Here is a 6,541-nt window from a genome sequence, read left to right as displayed (position 1 = left end):
ATGAAGATCAACCAAAAACCTAATCTTTCCAAGAAAAATAATTTGAAGAAATTAGAGAATAAATCTGAAAATATAGCCATAAATTCAAAATTTCCAAAAGTTGGAAATTGATACCTTTCAACCTTGAAAATGAAGATTTGAAGCCAAAAATCCTAGTGTTGCTGAAAGTGAAGTAGAAATAGAAAATATAAGAAACAAGGAAAGATTTTTCTCTCTCTCTCCTAGGGTTTAGATGTGCTGGAAATTGGGGTTAGAAGCTGCAAATTCAGTGGCCAAGAAGTTAGGAGAAGGAAGGATTAGGAAAAGAAAAGAAATAAAAAGAAAACAAGGAAAAATCACATGAAAAATTTGATTTTCATGGAGGTGGAATGAAAAATGGCATTGGATGGGTGAGGAAGAAGAAAAAGTTGCTGGAAGCTTGAAGAATCTGCTGGAAATTTGAAGAAGTTGCTAGAAACTTGGATATTTATGCCTTATATTTATCCATTTTCTCACGTAATTATCAAAATGTCCTTAACAAGGTCATTTTGTCTTCTTCCTATCTTTTATGCAATCTTTTTACTCTTTTGACAATGAGTCCAAATCCATAATAGTCTAGAAACACTCGGGTTCATGAACACGTAAAAATTTAGACTCGAGATGTAAAATGATCATTTTGCTCCTACCGTAAAAATTATCATTATTTTTAATTTTCTCATTTATTTACCATCATAAACATCATTTATTCATTCTTTAGGCCTATTTAGACCTTAATAGTATAAAAAAACCCACTCGTAAAAGCCTACCATAAGAAATTATAAAATTATCCCTGATCCGTATTATCTCGTCTACTTCTAGTTACGTGTTTATAGAGGTCGAGATTTCACAGGTTCACTTCTGAATTACCCTTTTAACTCAGTAATCAACCTTAATTGGCATCCATAAACTTTATTAGCCACTGTATCAAAATACAGGGTACTACAGTAGCAAACGCTACCTTTGTTTTGTTTTGTTTTTTTTTTTTAATTTTATAATTTTGGTTTATTTATTACCCAAACTAAATTTCAGCTGCAAATAAATCAAACTTGTCGCTCCTCATTGCTCTTTAGCTCATTTTTTCTCACCTCTACTCCACCATGTTTGTCAAATGAGTCAAAGTTTAATCTTGGCTAATATTTTCCATGATCAATGCTCAAACTTGCTAATTTCGAGCTTGCATAACTTAGAGTTCAAGTCAGACGTAATTAATAATTAAATAAGCCAAAGTTTAAGCGTGGGAGACTTCAATTCAATTAACTGATGTTATCTTTATGGGTTAAATTGTTAAATTTTTTTATAATTTTGTATTCAAGTTTAATCTACTCACTTAATTGTCAATTTATTTTAAACTAGACGTTAAAAGCGTCGTCCAATAAGTCTATATTTATTATGTTTTTGTTCTTTGTCACCCTTTATTTGTTTCTCCATGCGTTGAGTTTTTTTCGGTAGTTCAGTTTACATTTAACGGGGAGTGCAATGTTATTACACAGTGGTAGAGTAATTAAGTTTCAAATAGAATCTGCTTAATTATTATTAATTGATTTTAAATTAAATATTTAAAAAATGCAAACTTATTTTCTATTTACCAGAATGTTTTTGCTGTTGAAAATTGGAGAGGAAAAAGAAAAAACGAAAGAAAGGAAAAGCAAGCGTAACTCTAGCGTATGAATTATTCGCCTTCACAATCCATTAATTTCTCGAATACCAAACGCAGTAGTCGAATCATGTCCCTAGGTTCCGGTTTACAGGCAGAGGCTGTAAAAAATCAAAATGGATTGTTAGATTTACTTGATTTTCGAGATGATAGGGCTTGCAAGTCTTTCCCAACGTAGAGAACTTCCAAAATTGGATTATTGAGTTTATTAGAGATCTGGGTTTATTGGAAATAGGATAACGTGCCTTGTTGGTTGTCAAATTGGGAAAAAATAAGATCACTTGTGAGTTTTCTTTTCATGATAGAAATTGTTATGTCTATCCAACTTAAAGTCAATCAATAATACCTTGTCATATTTATGGACTCAATTAACTCCAAACTTAATTGATATAAGATTTCTTACAATGAACCGACCACATGCCATTCACTTCATACTTCATATGTAAGGATGATAAGCTTATCACGTGACATAAATTTTACTATTATCATATTAACCGATTCGTTCTCTTTTTTGCACAAAATGCACACAATCAAGTTTCTGTCACTTAGGTCTCTCTTCACCAGCGCCTCTTTTACTGCCACTCTACATCTTATCACTTGTCATTAGAAAATCCCAACTTTAAGAGGAGCAAGTCCTTCCCAAATCAAATTCCACCATTCAGGGACTCCCTATCTTCCGAGTGTTGTCTTATAAAACACTTTGGCGAAGTAGTTTTCGTTAGGAGATTCTTTCCAAATTACTCTATCATGAAAACTCTACCAAGGAAAGCGTTGTTTAAGATACACAGCAATTCCATTATTGAATCTCCTAATCAAATAGTCTTCTTCTCAGTTCGATTCTCTAAACCCCCTTTTTGTTCTTCCAAAACCCTAACTCGATCATCCTCCCATTTCTATTTACTGTCTGGGGAAAGTAGTCTTCAAAGCCACTCCTTCAAAATTCCTCTATATACCTCACAAACGCAAAAGTAGCGTCCCATCTTCTCGCGTTCCAATTTTATATTGGAATGTAGACATCCATAAGATTGCCATACAGGTTGAAAACATCCCATAATGCCCTATATGACACTCTGTAACTCAAATTCTCCACAAATGCTATATATGTGTGAAGCCTTGATCTCCACTTCCCCTTCTCCTTTTGGATGCATCAGTTTGATTTGTTTGTGGTGACCATTCATCATGGAAACCCTGAAAAAGAGTGGTACCCATAACGTTTAATAGCATTGCCATATAAAAAGGCTTGATAATTCTTACATAAGGTCTGAAACTTTTAACTCTAGGATCAAAATGGTACATAGATATATAATTATCATCATGGGCCAAAGTCATTCAAGTTAAGTTTGACTATACACATAAATTTTGGGTCGAATATAAACTAGAAAATTTTGGAGACAAATATTAAATTTATTTATATATCAGATGTGGATTTGCAATCTCTGAAATTCTTTTACAATAGAAAATATATTTTGATTAATTTCATCAATCTTCATTTCAAGGGTGATTAATTTCTTCAATCTTCGCTTCAAGGCTCACGATAACTTGATCTTGAATTTTGAATAAATATGTGCTTCAAGGGTGATTAATTTCTTCAATCTTCGCTTTAAGGGTCTACGACTTGATTTTGGAGGGTCTGCAACTTGATCTTGAATGAATATTTTTTTCAAGGGTCTATAACTTGATCTTGAATGAGTATTTTCTTCAAGAGTCCACGACTTGATCTTGAATTTGCTTTAAGGGTCTACAACTAAGGGCAAATCTAAAAATTTTTCTAAGTGGTGTTATAACTAAAATAATAATAATAATAATTAAAAAACTTTCTCAATCCAGATCTGCAAAGAGAGTACCTAAATCAAATTCAACGCTACTTTGCTTAAAAGATTATTGAGTACCATCATTAGTAGTGTCACGACCCGGAACTCCCCTCGAGCTCGTGACAACCGTCGCGATGCCCCGATCGACACTCATTACCCGAAATGTCAACCTGAACCCCGTAAGGCTTTAATATCAGCTTCTCATTTCCCCTGTGAGTAACCGTTGCCGAATATCGCGTTCTAAAAGATTTTAAGCAATTTCCAACTTAAAACAAATAAAATAATAATTTTCGTCTCACAGGGGTATTTTGGTCATTTTTCACTGAAAAATTCGAAATCAGTTAAAAATGTAGTATGCAAGTGGAAAACACATATTTCATAATCAGAAATAATTTTGGATGTCTAAAACATTCGTTTAAAATGAAATTATGACTATTTGTATAAAATAAAAATATTAAATAAAATATTTAATTTTCTCATAAAACAATATTTTAAGAACACTGCATAAATAATTTTTTTATAGAATAAAAGCAAAATAAATTCATATATATTATAATACAGATAATCAAAGTATAAAATTAATTTTTATAGTGACACGTGGGCCCACGAACGACCAAAAGTATTTAAAGAGATAAACTTACATATTTTGAGGATGCCAATCCAATTGTAATCCTTGAAGAAATGAGCTATCTACAGACTATCTTGAGCCTGAAATGGGTGGAGATGAGGGTGGTGAGATTATATAATCCCAGTGAGTAAACAAATATCATTTAAAATATCTAAAGGCGAGTAAAATGAGACTATTAAAATATTTCATTAAACTATAATTTATCATCTTTCGACTTATTTCAACCAAATGAAATCAATTTATTTAAATCAAGTAATCAGTATGCCTTATGAACTTCTTAAAACTTTGGCTCGTGCCAAAATCATTATCATACTCAGTTATCAGGGATACCTTGATTGAGGGCTATTCCAACCGAGTCCGCCAAGGCTGTTAAAAAGTTTTGAACACATAAATCATGTTTTTATTTTGAAAATATAGTCGTTCCTTGGCGTTAGCGGAGTTCATCATCACGAGGTGGTTCGGCGTGAAGTGAACTCTAAAACTGTTAGCCTCAGGAGTTATCCACCCGCGCCTCTCATACTGAGGTAAGATATAACAGGGTTTACCGTGCCCCTCTAATAGGCTGGCCCATGGAAACCCGCCTACTGCAGTGGCTAGTTAAATAACCCACCATACAATAAAACTCATTCTAGCATGACATGGCAATTATTGTAATTCATAACCTTTCAAGGCTAAATACACATTTTATATATTTCAACATAAATACCAATTCAGCCATTCATGCAAATATTATCATAAGCCATTTATTCAAATCATAAATTCACAACATACTAGTGGTCTTCAATTACTCTATTTTTCAAAATCGTTATTTCGTTTCAAGACAATTTATAAAATCATTTTATTTAAACATATTTTATTTGTAAAACCAAAAATTAACCATTTAAACTCATTTTCATAAAATTCCATCAAAATCGATTAAAATCATACTTTAGATAATTAAAATGATGATAAGGTTACTCACAGTATCAGGAGTAGAAATACTTATATTTTCAGTCCGCGGGTACAGTCCTTTACCCGTATCCAATGGCTCACCACCTAGCCATAATCCATGACATATATTCCAATTAAATTGTGTCTAACAGTCATAAGCTATTTTAGGCTCGATGTATATGCATGATATGATATACAAAAATGTCTAAATTTTGCCTAATCGCGGTGTTAGCCTATTTCGGTCTTTTACCCGATAAATCAATATACGCGTCCGTTTAAACTCCAAATTAATTTTTTTCAGTTTCTGTACCTCAATTGCACCCAAATTGGCTTAATGTTCCCCAGTGTGGTGCAAATTATCAGTCTCGATAGCAAATTACGAAAATACCCCTAGTGGGTAAAAATTCGTATTTTTGCTTCGAAAATTCCCATTATTTTTCTAGGCTCATAATTCATCATTATTCATCATAATTCCTCAAATAAACATCAACATCAGCAGCCAATATTCTCCTAGAAAATTCGGCATAATGGGTTTCAATGGGAGAAAATTTTTTCTCTAGCTTATTTTTGCTATATTTCAATATAACCTAACTAAAATCACTTAATTCAATTAAAATCAACCAAAACTCAAACTCAAAACTCATCCATGGAGGTTTGGCCAGCATGGGTGTCCATACCCACTTTCTAATTTTGCATGGAAATGAGAAAAAAATGCATGGGTAGTGAAAATCACAAGGAAAATCAATGAAATTTACCTTTTTAATGCTTGATTTCTTGATTTCTCTTGATTTTCCCCAAAATTTTCAGCTAGGGTTCTTATTTCTTTTCCCCGTTTTTCTCTCCTGGTTTGGAAAGCTTGAAGAAGATGAGAATTCTGGAAATTTTGACAATTTTAAAGGCTAAAATAATATAATATTATTTTATTCATTTTTTTGTTATTTTATTAATTCCTTAAATTCTAGCCATCCATTTATTTCCAAATTTTTACCATACACTTGTCCCACATATCCATAGCTTAGATAAAATTCTCAGACTCATCCAAAGTCTTGGTAGAGTAATTGTTTAAAATTTACACTTTTACCCCCATAAAAGTCAAAAATTACATTTTTACCCCAAAAACTGAAAAATTGCCCATAGACATATTTTCATCCCTTATACTCATACCATTCTCCAATTTGTAAAATTTGATCTAAATTCTCTCAAAATCTCAAATTTTGTTCGCGAGTGGTAAAATTACGATTTTGCCCCTACACTTTAGAAATCACCGAAATTAAACTTTTTGTCAAGACCCGGAACCTCCCTCAAGCCCATGACAATCGCCGCGACGTCCCGATTGACACTCATTATCCGGAATGCCAATCGGAACCCCGCAAGGCTTACATATCAATTTCTTTCCTTTCCTGTGAGCAATCATTGTTAAATATCGAGTTTTTAGAGAATATATACTATTTTAGATAAAAAACAATCAAAATAAAATTTTACGTCCACACAGGGTATTTT

The sequence above is a fragment of the Theobroma cacao genome, chromosome 3 (genome assembly GCF_000208745.1).
Source record: "Theobroma cacao cultivar B97-61/B2 chromosome 3, Criollo_cocoa_genome_V2, whole genome shotgun sequence".
NCBI classification, from domain to species: domain Eukaryota; kingdom Viridiplantae; phylum Streptophyta; class Magnoliopsida; order Malvales; family Malvaceae; genus Theobroma; species Theobroma cacao.
This window is presented reverse-complemented; position numbering follows the sequence as displayed.